The following is a 25,000-nucleotide window of genomic DNA, read 5'->3' on the forward strand; positions in this document are numbered from 1 at the left end:
GTAGATGCAGCCAAAGTTCTCCTCTGTGTCTTTGTGCTGTCCAGCCAATTGTAATTCCCCGCTTGTTGGTTCACCCAGCTACCTCATTGCTGGCTTCAGAAAGTCCAGAACTATGTTGCTCGTCTTGTCTTTCGTTCCTTTAAATTTGATCACGTCTGTCCTCTCCTTCATGCTTTACACTGGCTCCCAGTACAAGAAAAAAAAGTATTGACAAAGTCGTCTCTCGTTGTTTCAAGTCCATTGAGGCTTCTGGTTCACAGTATCTTTGTAATCTCATTGAACTTTATTATTATTATTATTATTATTATTATTATTATTATGAGCATTTACGCCTAATCTTGAAAACAAGCCTTACGCTTTTACAAATATCAACGAACAAACAAACAACCAAAAATTGAACACAGATACCAAACATTATCAAAAATTATTCACTCCTCCCCCCCTCCCGTCCCCCCCCCCCCCCACACACACACACACACACTCACAATACACACAAACACACGCGCATCACACACACAAGTTACAGCACACAATCATAAATAGCACATAATCAACAATACAACCAACAGTTTCAACTCACTCACTCACTAATAGTCATTTTAGTTAATATTGGAAAGGGATGAGCTGTTGAGAATTATTCAGAAGGGGAAAAGGTGGGTCTTCAGACTGGATTTAAAAGATTGCACCGAAGATGAGTGACGGAGAGGCTGAGGAAGTTGATTCCAAAGTGTGTATCTTTACATACCCTCACGCCAACTCCGCTCTTCTGACACCCGCATGCTTAACCCTGGTCGAACCAAAACGTATGGCCAAAGCAGTTTTTCATACCAAGCCCCCATTCTTTGGAATCAACTTCCTCAGCCTCTCCGTCACTCATCTTAGCTGCAATCTTTCAAATCCAGTCTGAAGACCCACCTTTTCCCCTCCTGAATAAAAAAAAAGTTCTCAACAGCTAATCCCTTTCCAGAATGAACTAAATTGACTATTAGTGAGTGAGTGAGTTTTGATAGTTTCAGAATTGGTTGGTTGTATTTTTGAAAATAAGCCCAAGGCGTTTTCAAATAGAACGCATATGTAAATATCAATAAACAAAGAAACAAACAACAACAACCAAACATTGAACACAGATACCAAACATTGACAAAAAATATCCCCCCCGTACCCCCCACCCCCACCCCCACCCCCAACCCCCCGACACACACACACACACTCACACACATACGCAAGTACACACATGTATGCGCTCGCACACGCACAGAGCTCTCCTGACACATGCGTACATTTACACACACACACACACACATGTGCCCCAAGAGAGGTGGGAAAAGATCTCTGATGCAAGGAACATGGCGTCTAGCGTGTTTTCTAAGTCTACTGTATTTGGAAAAGCCCAGAGAGACCGTTCCGTTTTGAAGAAGTTTGCGCGTGTAAGGGGACCAAACAAGGGATAATAATCTACAGAGGACTACATGAAACTCGATAGTAATTTATAAGATTAAAACCTGGACACCGCACCACAGCCTGTTGGGCTCATTGGATGATACTTTACATGCTATTTTAAAGTGAAAATTAATCCAAACCGAGATGTCTTCGTTTTCCACAAAGAATGGAAGAAGAATCAAAAACCAGTCTTCCTTGAACTGACATTGAAAGTTTGTCAGCTGGGCGCCCCACTCGTGCAAGGCAACCAAGGGAATGTAAGACATATCGCCAGTTTTATTTGTCAGTTTGTGGGACACCCCAAGAAACTCGCCAAGAACAGTTTGGGGATTCAAGAATAACTTCAGCACGCTTGTACGTATGTTCGTTTATAGGTCATGCGCTCCTGTTCGTATCTAGGTCAATCTTTCGTTTCTGGGTCACGCTGTTTGCTGTGTTCAGGGTGTCAGACTTACACCTCAAACGTTTTTCAAGAGAACAGTGGTGCCGTATGTTGGGGGTAGTAGTGGTGGTGATCTGGTGAACATGACAAGATTTATGGGGGCTGAGATTTCTTGTCTTCTCTATTTTTCGTCTCACTATCTCTATCTCAGTCTGTCGCTCTTTATCTCGCAGACTCATTCTCCGTCTGTTTGTCTCACAGTCTGTGAGGGTGTTTGTTTTGGTTTCTCAGGTTATACGAGACCGATGTTTACTGCTGATCAGCCGTGATATGGCTTGTGTGGTCGGCTGGGCTTTAAGCATTAAAAGACTGCCTTCGTCTCTGTATGTGTGTGTGTGTGTGTGTGTGTGTGTGTGTGTGTGTGCGCGCGCGCGCGCGGATACCTGCCTGTCTATCTGTCTGTCTGCCTCAGCCATGCGTTCATTTCAGGATTCATTCATGGGTTCCTTTCTGAGTTCCTTTCGGAACCATGTGTTCCTATCTGGGCCATGCGTTCCTAACAGGACCCAGCATTCTTTTCAGAGTTCATTCTTCAGACGTGCGTTCCTTTTTGAGCTATGTGTACCTTTCTGGGTTCTTTTACGGGCCGTGCGCTCCTTTCTGGGTCATGTGTTCCTTTCTGGGTCATGTGTTCCTTTCAGGGCCATGCATTCCTTTCTGGGCCATATGTTCCTTTCAGGGCCATGTATTCCTTTCTGGGCCATGTGTTCCTTTCAGGGCCATGTATTCTTTCTGGGCTATGTGTTCCTTTCAGGGCCACATATTTCTTTCTGGGCCACATATTCCTTTTAGAGCCATGCATTCCTTTCTGGGATGTGTTGTTTTCTGGGCAATGCGTTCCTTTTTGGGGCCATTCGTTCCTTTCTGGGCCACGTGTTCCATCCTGGGCCATGTGTTCCTTTCAGGGCCATGCATTCCTTTCTGGGCCATGTGAGGGCCATGCATTCCTTTCTGGGCTATATGTTCCTTTCAGGGCCATGCATTCCTTTCAGGGCCATGCGTTCCTTTTTCGGGCCATGTGTTCCTTTCAGGGCCATGTGTTCCTTTCAAGGCCATACGTTCCTTTCAGGCCATGTGTTCCTTTCTGGGCCATGTGTTCCATCCTGGGCCATATGTTCCTTTCAGGGCCATGCATTCCTTTCTGGTCCATGTGTTCCTTTCAGGGCCATGCATTCCTTTCTGGGATGTGTTGCTTTCTGGGCCATGCGTTCCTTTCAGGGCCATGCATTCCTTTCTGGGCCATGCGTTCCTTTCAGGGCCATGCATTCCTTTCTGGGCCATGCGTTCCTTTCAGGGCCATGCATTCCTTTCTGGGCCATGCGTTCATTTCAGGGCCATGCATTCCTTTCTGGGCCATATGCTCCTTTCAGGGCCATGCATTCCTTTCAGGGCCGTGTGTTCCTTTCAGGGCATGTATTCCTTTCTGGGCCATATGTTCCTTTCAGGGCCATGTATTCCTTTCTGGGCCATATGTTTTTTTCAGGGCCATGTGTTCCTTTCTGGGCCATGGTAGGGCCGTGCGTTCCTTTCTCTTTGTGTGAATAGAACAGAATACTTTTTATTGTCATAAAACCTTAAAATTTATAAGACAACGAAACATAAATATGAGCATTTCGCCAGCCTTGGTTGTAATTCTGTTAGAAGGATCAATTCACTAGGCTTTGCATTTGGACGAGATATATCGATTAGGAATCTGTGTCTGTAAATATTGTATTCTACACAATTGTCTAAAAGGTGAATCTCATCTTCTAAACTGTTACAGGTATCACACATTCTTTGCTCTTTCGGTGTGTGTGTGTGTGTGTGTGTGTGTGTGTGTGTGTGTGTGTGTGTGCAGAGTAACATGTTTGGGTTGGTCGTCATAGCATGACAACAAGTGTGGTGATATGGTTTAATGTTTTATACATTCTCACGGCTGGCTCTCAAAGCCTGAGTTGTGCGTAAGTCAGGCATTTGCTCCCTGTTTTTCTTTTCTGTCTATCTTTTTTCTTTTTCTTTTATAAAGCAAATGTCGTGTTGCGTGTATGGGTCAGTCCGCACTTTTTGACGCCTCCTTAGTACTGTGGTTGAAACTGAAACTGTGCCGTACACGCTGGCCTCCCCTTTGAATGAAGGGTTTGCTGAACACTGCCTGCGATGCTATCTTCTCTCTTCATGCCTCTTGCCGTCTTTCAGCGAGGCTGGTTTTCATGGCATCAAGTTCAGACCAAGTCACGTAATTGATAATCCTTCCAGTGCCGTTTCAAAACGAAGGCATCGGGTTCGGGTATTACTATCTTTTTGTGTTTTTTTATTTCTAGCATCATTTAGTGAGTTCCTTTTGGATTGACCTGTTTATTAATATCGGGATTATTTGTTGTTGTTTTTTTTCAGGTATGCACGCGAAAGCATACACACTCTCTCTCTCTCTCTCTCTCTCTCTCTCTCTCTCTCTCTCTCTCTCTGTCTCTCTCTCTCGATAGAGAGACTGGATGGTAGTTCGATTGCCAAGTATTAGAGAGACAGAACGTTTGGATTTCAGATTTGACGGGAACATTTTATTAGAGTACTAACCCGGGACATATCTAAATGAGGATGTTTTCTTGCATGCTACCTACCTACTTTCTCTCTCTGTCTCTGTCTGTCTCTCTGTGTCTCTGTCTCTCTCTCTCTCTGGATGCTACTCGTTGTAAGTCTAAAATAATGCAACATTGACATGCAAACAGGTATACACATAGCGTCTTGCTGGCTCCTGCTGTAAATAGTGTGTGGGTGAAGATGACGTGACCTGGCATCGCGGAAAGGGGTGGATGATCATGTGTTGTCTTTGGAGAGGCAGACCCACGCAGTGTGAGGCATGTGTACCACATTGCGCCTGCTGGTGAGGAGAGCATTAATGACTATGCTGACCTTCTCAGCCTACTACCTTGACATCCGGAGAATGCTGTAGAAGCAGTCTGGTGGGCATTGGAAGATGCTTATAACATGACAGAGTGTTTCTATCGTGGTATTGGTTTCTAACTTGACATGGGAGAGCTGAATGATTTAGTATGGTGGTGTCGAACATTACAAAATATCTAAGTCGGACATTACACAATGTTTAAGGTGGTAAAGTTGTTACTGAGGTGTCGAAATTTACACAATATTTAAGTAGTTAATTTTGTCAAAGTTGTATCGAGCATTACCATAGGTTTTGGACATTAAAGCAGACATTGAGTTTCGAGAGGGGCGTTGAATATAAATGTGGCGTGGATTGTTGTGAGTTGCACATATCTTGAATTATATTTACATGGATTCTGGACATTCGAATGGACACTGAACAGGAAGGTGACAGCTACGACGGACATTGAGCAGTAAATCGGCACTGGTCTTTGAAACTGAATTGGTCACAAAGGTACAAAGTGGACCCTGCACTTTAAAATAGGCAATGTACACGACGGGTGTCGTGGAGCATTACAGTAGATATTGAAAACAGGCACTGAACACTGAGATGAAATTTGATTATGAGCACGGACACGAATCGTTACGACTGAATACTATACCTGGACCATGCATCAGGACTGGCCGTAAACACAATGATGTACACTGAACGTTTGGTTCTGCAGCCAGCATCGAACAGTAAAGGTCAGCGCTGTGTACGCACTGTGTGTACACTTCTTTGGCTGTGTTTCCATTGTAGCTCGTTCTCCAGTGTTATTTTTGTGTTTTTGAGTACATCTGAAGACTGTGTGTATTGAAGTACGAGGTGTGTGTTTTTTGTTGTTGTTTTCATTTAATATGGAACAACCCATGAATTCATTTATAGTATTGATCCTCAAAAAAGTCGAGGAAATTGTTTTCGACGCTAAAAACAGGCAATGGATTATTTCAAACTCTCCTGTCATCTCTATCACTGTCTCTCCTTTTGCCCGTGTCTGTCTTTCTATCTGTCTATCTATCTGTCTGTCTGTGTCACCCCTCTCTCATAGTTGGACAGATATGCAGATAGACAGACAGATACACAGACAGATTGACAGACAAGCATCAAAAATCGACAGAAAGGTCTTTCTACAGACATTGCATTGAACTGGCGGGGACCCACTGATATATATATATATATATATGTGTGTGTGTGTGTGTGTGTGTGTGTGTGTGTTTATAGATTACTTGGACGCATGGAGAGAGGGAGGGAGAGAGAGAGTCACGTCTGGGAAGAAACCAATTCCAGGGTTAGAATTCCCCGTCTTCCCATCTTCTTGCCACACGCACCCTCCTTCCGCCCCTCCCTCCCTCTTCCGTGCCTCCGCCTTCTCCCCACTCCTTATTCCAGAAGGAGTGTTGGCAGTGATACCGACAGTTGGCGATGAGTTCAGATATTGCTGTAACTGCTCCGCTAATGAGACACAAGCCCTTTTTCCCTTTCTGTTCCCTCTGACATAACCGATGATTATTGTGGGGCCAACGCCCCCCCCACCCCCCTCTCTCTGTCTCTGTCTCTGTCTCTCTCTCTCTCTTGTATAGCTTTTTCAAAACAGCTTTCGAAAGATGAAAATATATTAATGATATAGACACATGCTGCGTTACTGTTTCGCAAGTAAGATTTAATGTACTCCTTATCAGTAGAAATGTACTTCGGTAAATTGAGATAGAAATTGCCCTTTTAGCATGTTCGCTAATGAAGACGAAGTCATTTTTTATTTGACTGCCCCATACATTCAGACCTCAGAACCAAATTTCCAAAGAATTTGGTCAGAACTCTCTCACGTTAAGGTAGCAGATGTCCACCAGATGCATAGTTTGTCCAGATATGTATTCCATTCAATCAACAGAAGAAAGAAAAATCTCAGCCCAATGTAATAGTAATATGGATCTCTTACTATTTAAGAATTAGTCTTATGAATTATCCCATAACTAAGCATGTATAAGCATGATTACACATAGTTAACCTACTTTATAAGTAGTCAAACAGTTTACGTTTTGTATGTGATCATGTATTTTTATATTGATGATCAAAATTATCATTAATGTAAGTATCAAATGGGTTAATATCTGTATATGGATTACATTACGATGTTAAATAATGAAATAACAATATTGTTTGGAATGCTTTTGAAAAGTGAATCACAATTTCACCATGTTGTCAACTACACCCCCTCCCCGCCTCCACCCCATTAACATGGCTTCCCTTGTATTGTGGCCCAAGGCCGATGTACATTAAAACGTTCGATTTGGAGTTCTTTCTCTCTCTTTTTTTCTCTCTCTCTTTCTCACACACACCTCTCTCTTCCACCCTCTCTCTCTCTCTCTCTCTCTCTCTCTCTCTCTCTCTCTCTCTCTATCGTGCTAATTCTCTCTGTGTGTTTTGTCGATGTGTCTTATTTCTTTTTTCTCTTTGTCTCTCTCTTTCTATTTTCTGCCTTTCTGTTTGTATTTCTCTCTTTGTTTCTCTGTTTTATTCTTTCCGAGTCTCTGTTTTTCTGATTATTTAGAAGACAAAAATAGTATATCATCTTTTAAGAAAGTTTAAATATGATGTCTTTTATGCAGTCTTGTATTTTGCTTTTCCTCCCCCCACCCTCTCTCTCTCTCTCTCTGTCTATATATATATATATATATATATATACACATATCTATGTATATCTTTGTCTTCCGTCTGTATGTCTGTCTCTGTCTGTGTCCGCTTGTCTGTCCCTTCCGTTTCCTTTCCACCTGATTCCTTTCCCTCATCCTCCGCCTTCTGTCTCCCACCAAGCTAATCATAGTTATTAGTTCATGCAGGTGCCTTCAACACAACTAATAATTTTAAATATATATATATATATATATAGAGAGAGAGAGAGAGAGAGAGAGAGAGAGAGAGAGAATGGGAACGAATCCTGACTCTTGTCTCTTTGTTTCTGCCTAGCTGACGCTTTTGGTGATCGCTACCACGTGAAATTAGTTCAAACTATATCGTCCTCCCCTACGCCCCCGCGCCCCCCTCCCACAACACCTCCCCCTTCCCCCTTACCTTTGAACCTTGCCAGCTGTACTCCCTAATTCATCCGCTGCCTGTGGCTTATACGATAAACGCGTCAGGTGTGCATTATGTCTGTCTGTCTTTCTCTCTCTCTCTTATTTTCATTCGTTTAACTTCTTTGCACACATGTTTAGACGACGTGCTTTATATGAAGTTTGGGGTATGTGTGTTTGGGGATGGATGGTGGTGAAGGGAGCTGACGGAGATAGAAACATATATGCGCATATTTATTTGTTTGAATATGTGTGTGAATGAATGTGCGTATGCGCGCGCGCGCGTGTGTGCTTGTTTGGGTGAGTGTGTGTGTTTTTTGTGTGTGTATGTGTTTCTGTTTTGTGAAAGTGTCGAGTATTTTTAAGTGTATTCACAAATCAAAATGCATTTATTCCTTTGTCGTGAACTGTGTGATTTTCCTTTTTTGTTCTTTTCTTTTATCGTATAGCACTTATGATAAGTAAAGTGCCATATAGGGTCGATTCACTCGGCATTACCCACGAAAACGGCTTATGGGTGCCTGAACTTCTGAATGATAAAGGAAAATAATCATAGCGGAAAACCACAACGAATTATCGGACTAACGACAGTTGTTTGCCATGGAGGACAAAGATTATAACGGGGAAGTACATGTTGTCACAGAGGACCAGTATAACGGGGAGGTACAGGTTGTCACAGAGGACCAGTATAACGGGGAAGTACAGGTTGTCACAGAGGACCAGTATAACGGGGAGGTACAGGTTGTCACAGAGGACCAGTATAACGGGGAAGTACAGGTTGTCACAGAGGACCAGTATAACGGGGAAGTACAGGTTGTACGGAGAGGTACAGGTTGTCACAGAGGACCAGTATAAGGGAAGTACATGTTGTCACAGAGAACCAGTATAACGGGGAAGTACAAGTTGTCACAGAGGACCAGTATAACGGGGAAGTACAAGTTGTCACAGAGGACCAGTATAACGGGGAAGTACATGTTGTCACAGAGGACCAGTATAACGGGGAGGTACAGTTTGTCTAAGACGACCAGTATAACGGGGAGGTACAGGTTGTCTAAGACGACCAGTATAACGGGGAGGTACAGGTTGTCTAAGACGACCAGTATAACGGGGAGGTACAGTTTGTCTAAGACGACCAGTATAACGGGGAAGTACATGTTGTCACAGAGGACCAGTATAAGGGAAGTACATGTTGTCACATAGGACAAGTATAAGGGAAGTAGACTGATCATAGCTCACGTCGCGAGCGGACGTGTTTTGGGGAGCTCCGCAGAAGACGTGCTTTTGTAAACAAGTTTTCTGACTTGTGTTTTTTTCTGTCGCTTCTGTCGGGGGCTGGCGTCGATCAGATATCTTTTGATCGTGTTTAAAAGAAGTGATTTAATATATTTCTTATTTGCAACAAAGATGTTTTGAGTGTTCAGAGGACATTTTGGTCTCAGTGTTTTTCGTTGTGAATATGTGAATGAAGACTCCCCAGATGGCGACCGGGGCACAGTAAGTGAACGATAAGCCGTGCGAATGATAACTACCATTGACTGACTGACGAAATAAAAGCAGGCTGTTCCTCTAAATACATACCATGGAACTACATATTTTATTTGGTATATTCGTGGTATAACCTTGTCATTGTACTGTATAGTTAAGAGTTAAGAGACAATCAAATTAATGTGGATGCCGAGTATACTAAAAGAATGAGTGTTTACAGCAGTCAAGTAATGAAATTGTAATATGACGAGCACTACCTCCGGGTTTACATCAGGAAAATCCACAAAAAGAAAACAATCATCAACATCATCTATCAGTGACTCATGTGTTAGTCCTTGTCAAAACCAGAGCAGACAAAAGCAAGACAAGAAAAAACAAAGACAAGACAGTACGGACAGTGAAACTGACAAGATGGACATACACGAGACTTTAGAAGACATTAGAAACCAAATGATTAACTTAACACTGAATGATGATATCCGAGAACTCGAGATGACGTGAACAAAATAACTGCAAGGTTAGATATCCGCATTGAACAGCTTGAGAACTACTGTATTTGATTTAAGAAATGAAAAAGACATTCTGTCGACCTAGTTACAGACACTGAAAAATGAAAACAAAGAACTGAAAACCAAACTGGACCAGTGTGTGAAAGAGAACAGTAACATAAAAAGAAACTTAAATGACAACGAACAACACGGTCGCCAGTTCAACGTGCGGGAGTACGGGGTGCCAGAAGCTCAGGGGGGGAAGAGACTGTAGAAGACTGTGTCGCTCATTGCATGAGCATATTCACAAACAAAATAGGGGTACCAGTCACCAAAGACGACCTGGAGATTGCCCACCGAACCGGCAAGCCGGGGTGGACCCAGACCTCGGCCCATCATCGTGAGGTTCCACTCCAGGAGACTTCGCAGCTCGGTGCTCGCAGAGCGACGGAAACTGAAGCAAAGCGGAGTGTCAGTGGGAGAAGACCTGACACAGGAATATAGGAATATTGATAATGAACTTAGCAGAGCTATGACATAAAACAACAACAACCACCACAAAACTCACAGATATGCAGTTACATTATATTGCACCGCTTTTTCGTCATTTCTTTTGATCGATTTTCTGTCTCTTGGCAGTAAATGTAAAACATGTCTGAAAAAGTTGTTTTGTGGTTTACATGTTCTAATTACAGTAACGTGCTCTGATCCATCATCTTATTCTTCTCTCTCTCCCTAACACACATGCACGCGCGCGCGCATGCACACACACACACGCACGCACGCACCCCCCCCCCCCCCCGCCCCCCCACGCACCCCTGTTCCCACTGATGAACAACAAGCCACTGCTTTATGAAAAATGGAGCAGGGGGGAGAGGATAGGAAGGAAGGATGGAAGATAAAAAAAAAATGATAAAAGGGGGTGGGGAAGAGGTAAAAAGAAAACAGAAGGGTGGGGGGGGGGGGGGGGGGGGAGTAGAGGAATAAAGTACGCGTGTTAGCTTGTCCATTAATCATCTGGTTCATATTTTGCAGGGTGATTCACTGGTGACTTGATTGATCCATTTGTTATTTGTAAATACTTGTTGTTGTTGTTTGTTTTTGGTTTTTTTTTGGTTTTGTTTTTCCTTTCTGTCGACCCGAACTGACAAAGCACTTAATGCCATGGTGTTTGTAAATATGTTTGTGAAAAATGGATACATATAAACAATCATATTTTTTTTTATTCGTTCACATGCTTGGATGGAATGCATATCAAAACACTTCACCCATCTTCCCACCAGTACACACACGCATACCCACGCACACACACACATGCACACCCCCGCCTCCACATACATACACACGGTTTCGTATTCAGACATTGTCTATTATTATCTATTATTGTTTCTCGCGAATTTTTTTTTTTTTTTCTTTTGCTCTCCTTATTGAGAGATTGCTTTTTGAAGTTACTGAAATCGTGCTTTTTTCGCCTGTCCGATTTGTGTGTGAGGTTGTGTTTGGCTTTTTGCGATGAGTCAGTCTTTTTGTGTTGTGAATCACTGGGCATGACCTATTGGATTTGTGATGGTTGTGCTTGGGTGTTGTGAATCTTGGAGCAGGTCGGGTCGCAGGTGTGGCCTGCCTTTGCTCATGCTCTTGAGATACCTGCTTGGCTGATTATGTATGTTTTCGTTCCCGCTACACGCACACACACACACACACACACACACACACACACACGCACACGCACGCACGCACTCACTCACACACACACACACACACACACACACGTTCGCGCGAACTTGTACACAAAGGTGACTGCGGGCGAAGTGAGTAAGGTTGTGTTGCACGTGCTCCAGGTTCCCTTGATGGTTCGGGATCTCCGAGTGAGTTAAAAAATCAGAGCATACTGGCACGAATGTTATGTGAATATTGTCTTAGTTGTTTTGAGTTTTGCTAATTTGTTAAAAAAAAAAAAATCTGAAAAGAGAGAGAAAAAGAGAAGACAAAATCGCTCGCACGATTTTTACAAGTTTTGTACACACACGCGCGTTGACTTACATACACGCGCGCACGCACACACACACACACACACACACACACACACACACACACACATCTTGTAAAAAATACTTTCCACGAGAATGGGAAGGAGTTTCGTGAAATACGGCTTTATGAAATCAAACGTGAAAAGTTGTGCGATGTTGTGTTCCCTGATCGCCAAGGATGGTCAGAGGAAAACAGGTGTCTGTTTTTTGTTTGTTTGTTTTTGTTTGTTTGTTTTTCTTCTTCGCTAATGTATGTGTATTTTTGTGTGAATGGAAAATATTTTGTCTTGTTTCTTTCTTTTTCATATATTTCATTTGATTTTCGCCAAATATTTGAGTGTCTGATGCTTCAGTTTGTCGTTCTTGTTCTTTTTTTTATTTTTTAGATTAGAAAAAATGGTACAGGTGGAAAACTTTGTTTCTGAAATATTAATGGTGCAATATGTGTAGTCCGATATACAATTCACTCATGAATAGTCTAAAAATATCATCCTTAAACTGCCAGGGGCTAGGTGCTTTTCAAAAAAGGAAAGATGTTTTACAATACTTAAGACAAAAACAATATTCAGTCTATTTTTTACAAGATACACAATTTACAAAAAAGATGGAGAGACAAATAAGGGCTGAATGGGGTTATGAATGTGTTTTTTCATCTAATAATTCTAGGTCACGAGGAGTAGCTATCTTGCTGAATAACAACTTTCAGTTCAAAATTTAAAAAACCCCATTACAGGTACTCATGGTAATTATATCATTTTGGTCTTAAACATATTTGATATTGAAATTCTATTGGTAAACATTTATTGCCCTAACAGAGATGACCCTATTGTTTTGAAGAAATTGAGAAAAAAGTTGAAGAGCAAGAAATTTCTGTCATAATGGGAGGGGATTGGAATTTAGTAATGAATCCCAACGTAGACTACCACAATTATAAGCATGTGAATAATCAGGGAGCACAAGAAAGAGTTTTAAAGATGATAGATGATTTACAGTTAGTAGATATATGGAGGGAACTCAATACTGAAGTCTTAAGATACACTTGGAGGATACCAACTCCCTTACAACAAAGCCGTCTTGACGACTTCTTGATCTCAGATAACCTGGTTACTGATGTTAAAGTCGCTGATATTTTGTACGGTTATAGAAGTGACCACTCTTTAGTCAAAGTTGACTTAGTATTTAATACAGAACACAAAAGAAAACCTTTTTGGAAATTTAACTCATCTTTACTTAGAGACAGTGATTATATTAAGTTAGTGAAAGAAACAATAGAGAAAATAAAGGAACAGTATGCAGTATTACCTTACGCACGAGAAAATATATGTAATATCCCGAATGATGAAATTCAGTTTACTATAAGCAGCCAGCTCTTTTTAGATGTGTTGATAATGGAGATAAGAGCAAAAACTATAACTTTTGGAATAAGGAAGAAAAAGCAACAAATAGAAAAGAGGAATGAGAGAAATACAACGACTCGAAAAGGAAGTTCGGTCGTATAATATAATTAGAGAATTGCAGGAGAAGACGGAAGAGCTCATACAGTTAAGGAAATTGAAAATGGAAGGGATAGCTTTAAGATCTAAAGCAAGATGGGCATCTCAGGGTGAAAAAAAGTAAGTAAATATTTTTGTAATCTTGAAAAACGTCACTATATCAGCAAACACATGTTAAAGTTATTTACAGATCAAGGTAATATACTGACAGAAACAGATGAAATACTAAAGGCGACAAGACATTATTATGAAGACCTATACAAAGAACAGAATGTAAAAGATTTACATATTAGTGATTATGTAAACAACTTACCCAGACTTGATGAGACAGAATCAAAACAACTAGAAGGATTTATTACAAGACAAGAAGCCACAGATGCTATTAGACGAATGCAAAACGAGTCCAGGTACAGATGGAATGACTGTAATTTTTTTCTAATTTTTTTGGAAGGACATTAGTGACTTTGTTGTGAGATCACTGAATGAAGGATTTATAAGTGGAGAAATATCAACAACACAGAAAGAAGGATTAATTACCTGCCTGCCAAAAGGGGATAAACCAAGGGAATACTTAAAAAACTGGAGGCCTATATCCTTGTTAAACGTTATTTTTAAGATAGGATCAGCATGCATAGCTAGTAGAATTAAGTCAGTCCTGCCTAAGTTAATATATGAAGATCAGACAGGTTTCATTCCAGGTAGATAAATTGGTGATAAGAATACTAACTATATGACATCATGCATTACTTAGAAAAAGAAGACATTTCAGGCTTACTACTTTCAATAGACTTTGAGAAGGCATTTGATTCGGTAAACTGGGTATATATGAACAAGGTCTTAAACACTTTTGGATTTGGAGGAGATATATGTAAATGGGTAAGCACTTTTTATAGAAATATAAAGTCATATGTCATAGTAAATGGTAAGGTATCCCAGAGTTTCAGAGTACAAAGGAGGTGCCGCCAGGGAGACCCGATTTCGCCATACCTCTTTGTATTGTGCTCTGAAATTATGGCATGCAAGATAAGGGAAGATGAGGGTATTAAAGGCATTAGCATATTGAACACCGAATTTAAAATTAGTCAGTTTGCTGACGATACAACATTTACGTTAGAGGGAGATAAAGAATCGTATGAGAAATTATTCGAAACACTAAATAAATTTGAAGAATTTTCAGGTCTGAAGTTTAATTATGACAAAACGCTAAATGTTTGGTTAGGGTGTATGAGAAATTCGAAAAGGAAATATCTCCCAGAAAAGAATATGAAATGGACCCCCCCCCCCCCCCCCCCCCCTCAATTCAAGATTTTAGGTGTATGGTTTTTAAACGATCTATCAAAAATAACTGAAGTGAACACAAAGGATAAATTAACAGAAGCAAAAAAAATATTCAAGATTTGGTCAAAGCGAAAATGCACACCCCTCGGTAGAATTGCTATTCTCAAATCTCTCATACTTTCAAAGCTAATATACTTATGGATTCTTCTTCCAAACCCTCCAGACAAAGAAAATAAAGAATTACAGAGACTATGCTATGAATTCGTATGGGATAAAAAGCCAGATAAAATTAAAAGAAAATACTCGATACATAATGTTACAAATGGGGGAATAGGTATACCAGACATAAAAAAGGTTTATACATGCTCTTAAGATAACATGGATAGGGAAATTATACACAGGAACACCAAAGTGGAAGAGAATCTTACTTATAAAATGCCAAGAAATTAACTCACTACATCTGTATGGTTCAAGAAAGTTTCTAACTATCGAATGTAACCAATTTTGGAAAGATGTTTTTCAGGCATACACGAATTTTACGAAACAAATAGAATTAAAAGAGCCACACGAGGTACTTGCAGAGCCCCTCTTTTATAACGACAAATTTAGAGTTGGTAACAACACAATCCACTACAAATGTTGGACAAATAAGAATATATATCTGGTTAGAGATGTTGTTGATGAGAATGGGTGCTTCCTTAGTTACACGTGCTTTACAGAAAAAAATATAATATTAATGTAAATTATTTGGTGTATATGGGATTGATACATTCGATAAAAAGTTACTTAATTACACATAATATTTATCTAAGTCATAAAACCTGTAATGAACAATCGAAAGCACTACACTTAATATCCTCTTCTATGAAAGGCTCGCAAATATATTATGATATACTTCTTGAACCACTCTTTATTTACAATATAAATTCTTTTAAGTGGGAGCAAAAATTAGATATCATCGTTAATTGGGTAACCACCATGAAGCAAATAAAAAAAAGTAAAAGAGATAAAATTGAAGTGGTTTCAAATTAGAATTTGTCACAACATTTTAGTTACAAACAAAATTCTGAAGAAAATGGGTATTACAAACAGTGACAAGTGCAATTTCTGTAAAAATGAAATAGATTCAGTACAACATTATCTATGGTTTTGCAAGTTCTCTCAATTGTTTTGGAAGGAATTAGAGAACGTTTTAAAAGAAAGATGTGATACTTGCTCAAACGTTAAGTTAAACATAGAATTAGTTCTATTTGGAAATGATGAAATTACAAAAATAGATGAAACTTTCAACTATATAATTCTTGTTGCAAAATATTTTGTTTATAAATGCAGAATAAATAAGATTAAACCATGTATATAGCACTTTTTGAATGATTTAAGAAATAGTTATAAAGTAGAAAGATATATGCATTCAACGGAAATGTTAAGCGTTGTATTTATGAGAAAATGGTGTCCATATATAAAACTTCTTGAACACAGTAACCCATAACAAAATATTATGAAAGATCAAAATGCACAATAATAATGAAGGCTCAAAGATATATATATATATATTTTTTTTTTTAAAAACTTGAACAGATGTACGTGAATGTGTAAGTATGCGAGTATGTAAATAATATATGCATGTGTGTATTCATGTGCACTTATGTGTCTGCAGTAATAATGTTTAACATGACTGTGTAATGGGTGTTTTATATAATCACGTATAGAAAACTAGAGGAAATGTGTTCATACATAAGATATCCCATGTGTGGGTTGTGTTCTTTCCACATTACGTTCGCTAAGCAAAGTGTCCATAACTCTATGCTGATGCTAGATATAATGTCTATTATATGTTATAAAACTGCACTGTTACACATGATGAAAATGTGTCCACCTTGACCAAATTGATAGAACAATATAAGTATAATGACTTATGATGACGATGTTATTGTTAATGTACACTGTATTCATTTTTTTTTCTTTCTTTGTTTTTTAACCTTTCTTTTCCATCTTCTCTGAATTGTTATAATGAATTCATATACAAAATAAAACGGTGGTCGACCCAAGAAAGTCCGGGGAAAAGAAAAAAAAGGATAAAGGATACCACAAAATGAACAAATAAAATCAGAATTGGGGAACGAAAAAAAAAGTATAAGGGAAGTACATGTTGTCACAGAGGACCAGTATAAGGGAAGTACATGTTGTCACAGAGGACCAGTATAACGGGGAAGTACAGGTTGTCACAGAGGACCAGTATAACGGGGAAGTACAGGTTGTCACAGAGGACCAGTATAACGGGGAAGTACAGGTTGTCACAAAGGACCAGTATAACGGGGCAATACATGTTGTCACAGAGGACCAGTATAACGGGGAGGTACAGGTTGTCACAGAGGACCAGTATAACGGGGAAGTAAAGGTTGTCATAGAGGACCAGTATAACGGGGGAAGTACAGGTTGTCACAGAGGACCAGTATAAGGGAAGTACAGGTTGTCACAGAGGACCAGTATAACGGGGAAGTACAAGTTGTCACAGAGGACCAGTATAAGGGAAGTACAGGTTGTCACAGAAGACTAGTATAAGGGAAGTACAGGTTGTCACAGAGGACCAGTATAACGGGGAAGTACGGGTTGTCACAGAGGACCAGTATAACGGGGAGGTACAGGTTGTCACAGAGGACCAGTATAACGGGGAAGTACGGGTTGTCACAGAGGACCAGTATAACGGGGAAGTACATGTTGTCACAGAGGACCAGTATAAGGGAAGTACAGGTTGTCACAGAGGACTAGTATAAGGGAAGTACAGGTTGTCACAGAGGACCAGTATAAGGGAAGTACAGGTTGTCACAGAGGACCAGTGTAACGGGGAAGTACGGGTTGTCACAGAGGACCAGTATAACGGGGAAGTACATGTTGTCACAGAGGACCAGTATAAGGGAAGTACAGGTTGTCACAGAGGACTAGTATAAGGGAAGTACAGGTTGTCACAGAGGACCAGTATAAAACGGGAAGTAAAGGTTGTCAGAGGATTAGTATAACTGGGAAATACATGCTGTCACAGGTTGTCACAGAGGATCAGTATAACCGGAAAGTACATGTTGTCACAGAGGACCAGTAAAGAAAGAGCTAGTCAACAACGCGAGTCCTTCGAGAACCAATTAAAAGAGAGGATCAGTCAGTAAAACATGTCTTCAGTGGACCAGTCAACAGAGGAGTAATCAATGAACATGTCGGCGGGGGACTTGTCAACAAAACATGTTCACAGAAGACCATCTATCAAGTTACATACACAGAGGATCAGTCAACAGAAGTCCACTATGATTTTTTTTTTTTAATGTTCCCGCATTTCTTGTTCAGCAGAGGACCAGTTTACAAAATGTCAACATAGAACCAGTGAACAAAACACGTGTACAGAGAACCAGTCAACAAAACACTGGTACAGAGAAGCAGTCATCAAAGTGTGTTCACACAGCACCAGTACAACAGAGGACAAGTCAACACAAGCGGATTCCCAAAGGTCAGACCATACGAAAGGAAAAAGCCGTGCATGTCAGTGTAGTGACCTGTCAGTGTAGTGTTTGTCGACTTCAGCAGCCAAAGGGAACGGCATTAAAGTTTAAACAGTTGTTTGGGGGGAACAATCGTGGCTGAATGGGAAACCAAAGCGGTGTCTTTAGGGGCGGGGGAGGGGGGTCCATTGTCTGGAGTGGTTGTGCATGTACGTGTGGACCTGATCTCAGGGTTTGTGGTCTGAACACTGATCGAAATGAGGGTCGTGGAATGGGAGCGAGGGAAGGAGAACAGAGGAAGATATATGCGTGTGGTATGAGGGTGGTTACGGGGTCCAGGGTTAAAACTATCAGTGTCTTTGGGAAACCAGTCAAACAAAAAAGAGGATAACCGAAACAGAAGAAGTGCCAAACATCAGTAATCGAAAAACAGTGACATGTTCGTAAGTGCCATTGCATGCAAACTCTCTAAATCTACTAAACCGACACGCAGGCACGCACACACACACACACACACACAGATACATACACACGCGCGCACGCACACAGACACGCACACGCACACGCACGCACGCACGCACACACGTATGCATTGTTTCTGTCCCATTTTGTGTCAGCACAGCGTCGAAGCACTCACAGAATGCCTATGAATATATAACGACTCTGCAACATTCCGCCGACCATAACAGGTCTCCACACAAACAAACTGAACAAATACAGATGAATAGTCCATCAGACAGTGAATAGCTCAGCAATCCAATGCAAGAGTAAAAAGACTGATTTATTCATTTGACTGGTTTGTATATACCATTTGTTGTTGAAGCCATCACCCATTTCTTTGTGTTGTGCTGTGCTGTGCTGTGCTGTGCTGTGCTGTGATGTGCTGTGCTGCGTTGTGTTGTGTTGTGCTGTGTTCCGTTATGCTGTGTTGCATTCCTAACATTGTATTGTACTGTATTGATATCTCTGTACTGAGCTATTAATATAGTGTTGTACTGCACTGAAATGCACTGTGCTATACTGAACCGTGCTGTGCTGAGCTGTGCTATACTGTTTAGCGATGTGATTGTATTGTATTGTACTTTGATTAGATTAGATAGGATTATCAGTATGTCAGTATCTTTTTCCTATGTGAATCTCGGATATTCCTGGCGACAACAGTTCTCCATGGTCCAGAGTCACCTTTGGTGTGTGTGTGTGTGTGTGTGTGTGTGTGCATACGTGCGTGCGTATATGTGTGTATGATATGTGTATGAATGAGTATGTGCGTACATACGTGAGTGAGTGTGTGCGTGTGCATGCGTGCATGTGTTTATGTGTGTCTGCGTATGTGTGCGTGAGACGGAGCTGGTGGTGTTGCTTGAAGCAGATGTGGTGCAGCAGTTATGGATCTATCCGAATGCTGTGACGCCTCCTTGGAACCTGTAATTGGAGTCACGTGTCTCCATTTCACAGCACTTGACAAGCCATATATTATAATCGGTGGTAAGCCTAGTAGTTCCGAATCAAGCAGTTTTGGGAAAATCTCGCCATGCCGCATTTAACCTCGATGACTCAGTGGAGCATATTCGTTACGTGACACCTCTCCAAGAAGGCACTTTTCCTGGAGAAAGCATTCTGTAACCATGTCAACAACCTGAAACTGGGGACTGACCCTGTTAGACAGTGCTAACTATCGTTCGCGCAAAAATTGATCGAATGTTGAAAAAACTGAAGGACTGATGCTGTAAAAAGAAAATTCTCTTGTAAAGTGACTTGCATTTGTAGTAACATGATTGTCCCCATGAATACCATGGATGTGAACAGCTGAAAACATGTTTACCTCAATCACAAATTCTGCAGTTCCATCTGTTTCCATTGCAAATGGGACCTCGGTCGATCATCTCATGTAAAAGACTCGCACCCAGACGACCACTCAACTATGAAGGGAGTGGAGGTGGGGGATGGGCTTAAAAATCACGATCCATATATGGCACATGAATCCGTGGACACTTCCTTCTTTGTCGAGCACAACCCCACGAAGTTGCTCAGAAGAGGATGTTTATGCATCGGCATCAAGCTTCGCCCTGCGTTCGAGCTTTTCTAACACCATCTAAATCGGTTTTCATCTTTATTTTCATAATAAATTCAAAAATGTTAAACTCCATCAACGTCACTGCCGTCTCTCTCTGTCCCTGCACCTGCAGTCTCTCTGTCCCTGCAGTCTGTCACTGTCCCTGCAGTCTGCCTGTCCCTGCAGTCTGCCTGTCCCTGCAGTCTCACTGTCCCTGCAGTCTGTCACTGTCTCTGCAGTCTGTCTCTGTCCCTGCAGTATCTCTGTCCCTGCAGCCCTGCAGTCTGCCACTGTCGTTGCAGTCTGTCTCTGTCCCTGCAGTATCTTTGTCCTTGCAGTCTGCCTCTGTCCCTGCAGTCTGCCTCTGTCCCTGCAGTCTGTCTCTGTCCCTGCAGTATCTCTGTCCCTGCAGTCTGTCTCTGTCCCTGCAGTCTGTCTCTGTCCCTGCAGTATCTTTGTCCCTGCAGTCTGTCTCTGTCCCTGCAGTATCTTTGTCCCTGCAGTCTGTCTCTGTCCCTGCAGTCTGTCTCTGTCTCTGCAGTATCTCTGACCCTGCAGTCTGTCTCTGTCCCTGCAGTCTGTCTCTGTCCCTGCAGTCTGTCTCTGTCCCTGCAGTATCTTTGTCCCTGCAGTCTGTCTCTGTCCCTGCAGTATCTTTGTCCCTGCAGTCTGTCTCTGTCCCTGCAGTATCTCTGACCCTGCAGTCTGTCTCTGTCCCTGCAGTCTGTCGCAGTCTGTCTCTGTCCCTGCAGTCTGTCTCTGTCCCTGCAGTCTGTCTCTGTCCCTGCAGTATCTTTGTCCCTGCAGTCTGTCTCTGTCCCTGCAGTATCTTTGTCCCTGCAGTCTGTCTCTGTCCCTGCAGTCTGTCTCTGTCCCTGCAGTATCTCTGACCCTGCAGTCTGTCTCTGTCCCTGCAGTCTGTCTCTGTCTCTGCATTATCTCTGACCCTGCAGTCTGTCTCTGTCCCTGCAGTCTGTCTCTGTCTCTGCAGTATCTCTGTCCCTGCAGTCTGTACATGTAGTCTGTCTCTGTCCCTGCAGTATCTCTCTCTACAGTCTGTCTCTGTCCCTGTAGTCTGTCTCTGTCCCTGCAGTCTGTCTCTGTCCCTGCAGTCTGTACCTGTAGTCTGTCTCTGTCCCTGCAGTATCTCTGTCTCTACAGTCTGTCTCTGTCCCTGTAGTCTGTCTTTGTCCTTGCAGTCTCTGTCCCTGCAGTCAGTCTCTGTCCCTGCAGTCTGTCTTTGTCCCTGCAGTCAGTCTCTGTCCCTGCAGTCTGTCTTTGTCCATGCAGTCTGTCTCTGTCCCTGCAGTCTGTATCTGTCCCTGCAGTCTGCCTCTGTCCCTGCAGTCTGTCTCTGTCCCTGCAGTCTGTCTCTGTCCCTGCAGTTTGTCTCTCTCCCTGTAGTCTCTGTCCCTGCAGTATCTCTGTCCCTGCAGTCTGTCTCTGTCCCTGCAGTATCTCTGTCACTGCAGTCTGTCTCTGTCCCTGCAGTATCTCTGTCCCTGCAGTCTGTCTCTGTCCCTGCAGTCTGTCTCTGTCCCTTCAGTATCTCTGTCCCTGCAGTCTGTCTCTGTCCCTGCAGTCTGCCTCTGTCCCTGCAGTATCTCTGTCTCTGCAGCCCTGCAGTCTGCCTCTGTCCTTGCAGTCTGTCTCTGTCCCTGCAGTATCTTTGTCCCTGCAGTCTGTCTCTGTCCCTGCAGTCTGTCTCTGTTCCTGCAGTCTGTCTGTCCCTGCAGTCTCTGTCCCTGCAGTCTGTCTCTGTCCCTGCAGTTTGTCTCTGTCCCTGCAGTCTGCCTCTGTCCCTGCAGTATCTCTGTCCCTGCAGTCTGTCTCTGTTCCTGCAGTCTGTCTGTCCCTGCAGTCTCTGTCCCTGCAGTCTGTCTCTGTCCCTGCAGTTTGTCTCTGTCCCTGCAGTATCTCTGTCCCTGCAGCCCTGCAGTCTGCCTCTGTCCCTGCAGTCTCTCTCTGTCCCTGTAGCCTCTGTCCCTGCAGTCTGTCTCTGTCCCTGCAGTCAGTCTCTGTCCCTGCAGTATCTCTGTCCCTGCAGTCAGTCTCTGTCCCTGCAGTATCTCTGTCCCTGCAGTCTGTCTCTGTCCCTGCAGTATCTCTGTCCCTGCAGTCTGTCTCTGTCCCTGCAGTCTGCCTCTGTCCCTGTAGTCTGTCTCTGTCCCTGCAGTCTGTCTCTGTCCCTGCAGTATCTCTGTCCCTGCAGTCAGTCTCTGTCCCTGCAGTCTGTCTCTGTCCCTGCAGTCTGTCTCTGTCCCTCTAGTCTCTATCTCCAATGATCTGTCTTGTGTGTTCCTGGTCACCAGTTCGAAAAACAGCTTTTTCCTGTGAGCCCCCCTGCCTCAGCAACTTCAGACAGTCAGACCTCCGTCTGTCCTAATTCCTGTCTGCCACCCACCCTCCGTCCAACCATCATCAACCCCAGCCTCTCCCAGTCCATACTGTTCACACTTTCCGCAGTCACTGACAATTTTAACTTTCTATTTTGCTCTGCTTGCGACATTTCGATACCTTCCCCACTTCTTCCCAACTCTTTATCCCCGCTCCCACCAACGTTCCCACCCACCGCATCTCCCCTCACCCCCCCTCTGTGTCGTCCTTCACCCCTCTTTCCCTCTCCAGTCCTCCTCCTTCCCTTCCTCTCCACTTCTCCCGCCACCATCCAAGCAAGCTCGTAAAGTAAAATTCGTCCCCTGTCAAATGTTTTTACCAGACAAATTTCGTGATTTTACTTATCGGTGTATATATAGTCACTGGATATCGATTTATTCGTCTGTCACGAACTCCAGTTCACAGACCACCACTGATATTTTATGTATTTGAAGGAGGTAGTGAGAGGGGACAATTCGGAATGAGCGTGATTCATACCTTGGACTTGCGATTTTCTCTCTTCTCTGGGCGGTTACGGTTATTCATGAAGCTACCATCACGCGCGCGCGCGCGCGTGTTTGTGTGTGTGTTTGTGTGTGTGTGTGTGTGTGTGTGTGTGTGAACACGATGTGTTGATATCGATCATGTTCTGTCGCCTAACTACAAGGTTGTGGAGAGTGAGGGGGTCGTGGAGGGTGGAGGTGCCGGAGAGTAGTGCTGGGGAGTGGTGAGTTCGTTCGATACACGACAGATGTCTCTTAATGCCTATCATTAGATTGAAGTGCGTGGCAGGGAGAGAGGAGGGGATAGAGTAAAGATTACGTGTGTGTGTGTGTGTGTGTGTGTGTGTGTGTGTGTGTGTGTGTGTTTACCTGTGTGGCTCTGTGTATGTGTGTGTGAGTGTGTGTGTGTGTGTGTGTGCGCGCGCGCGCGGGCGCGCGCATGTGTACGCGTACTTGTCTGTGTGCGCTTGTGTGCATGGGAGTGCGCGCGCGCGCGTGTATGTGTGTGTGTGTGTGTGAGTGTGTGTGTGTGTGTGTGTGTGTATACGTGTGCGTGTGTTTGTTTGTGTGCAGTGTTTGTGTGTATGCATAGGTGTATGTGTGTTTGTACATATCCAGCATTTACCTTTCACCGTGCTTTTTATTTCATTTATATATGTATATATATATATATATATATATATATATATATATATATATATATGGTGTGTGTGTGTGTGTGTAAAAGTTGTTTGTCCTGTATTAATTACAACAACCTTAGTGTGTTTACTCGATACAAACAGTAGGGTTGTTATTATCCCATATCAACAGCCCTCTCCTTCTCTTCCTTCACCTTCTCCTCCTCCTCCTCCTCCTCACCACAGCTGTTGGTGTTGCAGCAGCTGCAGCAGCCGTAGGGGGAACGGTTGTTTGTTATGTACAGCTCAGGGACCTTCCCTAATACCGGTAGGTTTGTCACTTGATGAAAATACTGCTGATCGATTCAAAGTCATGTGACGAAACAGCGAGGTGGTGCATGTAATGAATGATCTGTGTCCTGCGTCTTGAACAAACGTCCGCAATAAGAAATCTTAGACGAGTTGATGAATTGATGGATCGGGATTATTACCCTGTTCATAAGGCAAGTCTTGTGCTGGGTGACAAATAGTGAACAATGGGCGGTTTTTTTGTTGTTTTTTTTTATCATTATTAGTTTCTCCGTTTGCTGTGAGCAACCACACAATGCGGAACGTTTTGTTTTAACAGAATACCTGGGCAGTATACTGACGGATTAAAGAATTTATTAATCAACACAGAAAGAAATCGCAGTTGTTTGCAATTAACAACACAATGAGCAGTTGATTCGAGTGCGGTTTGACAAAGAATACAAGACAAACACAAGTGTGTTTAGAGCCGTTCTGCGCGCGCGCGCGTGTGTGTCTGTGTGTCTGTGTGTGTGTATGTGTGTGTGCGTGTGTGTGTGTGTGTGTGCATGTGTGTGTGTTTGTGTGTGTGTGTGTGTGTGTGTGTGTATGTGTGAGAGAGAGAGAGAGAAATATGAAATGTAGTGTGCAAAACATTGGCAGTCATTTCCTGTCTTGGTTAAGCTAAGACGTTTGAATGAACGATTTAGAACTGATCCCACAAATAACTTATTATTTATATACGCCCTCTTTTCAGGGGAAAGCAGTATCTGTCTGAGTCCGTATCTCTGTCAGCATGCCTGTGATTTACCAACAGCGCTACATGTTCAGATTTCTTGACCTGTTCAAAACAAAAACTCTGAACAGATGGACAGTGTTGTTGTTGTTGTCGTCGTCATCATCATCATCATCATCATCGTCATTATTTGTTCCAGTTGCCTTCTGTGAAACGCTGGCTCATCAGGCAGGGTGACCGGTGTGACCACACAAAGGGATGGTGAATACGTGTCTAGGACAGGTTGACCCGCACCCATACTGGACACAGCCACTTC

The 25,000-nt window shown here is 42.6% G+C and overlaps 1 protein-coding gene across 4 annotated transcripts in view; it reads left to right on the plus strand.

The window, feature by feature from the left end:
* LOC143282248 (cys-loop ligand-gated ion channel-like) overlaps positions 1–25,000 on the plus strand; it is a 250,067-nt gene that overhangs the window by 20,129 nt on the left and 204,938 nt on the right. For 3 of the 4 annotated variants that reach the window (XR_013055232.1, XM_076587847.1, XM_076587857.1), the window contains exon 3: positions 24,884–25,000. This exon is cut by the window's right edge and continues 1,713 nt beyond it. The gene's annotated coding sequence lies outside the window, so the exon portion shown is untranslated. Of the gene's footprint in view, positions 1–23,950; positions 23,992–24,883 lie in introns of those variants that run through there. The other variant, XM_076587851.1, reaches the window with a different exon arrangement.

The sequence above is a fragment of the Babylonia areolata genome, chromosome 1, assembly GCF_041734735.1.
Source record: "Babylonia areolata isolate BAREFJ2019XMU chromosome 1, ASM4173473v1, whole genome shotgun sequence".
NCBI lineage: Eukaryota > Metazoa > Mollusca > Gastropoda > Neogastropoda > Buccinidae > Babylonia > Babylonia areolata.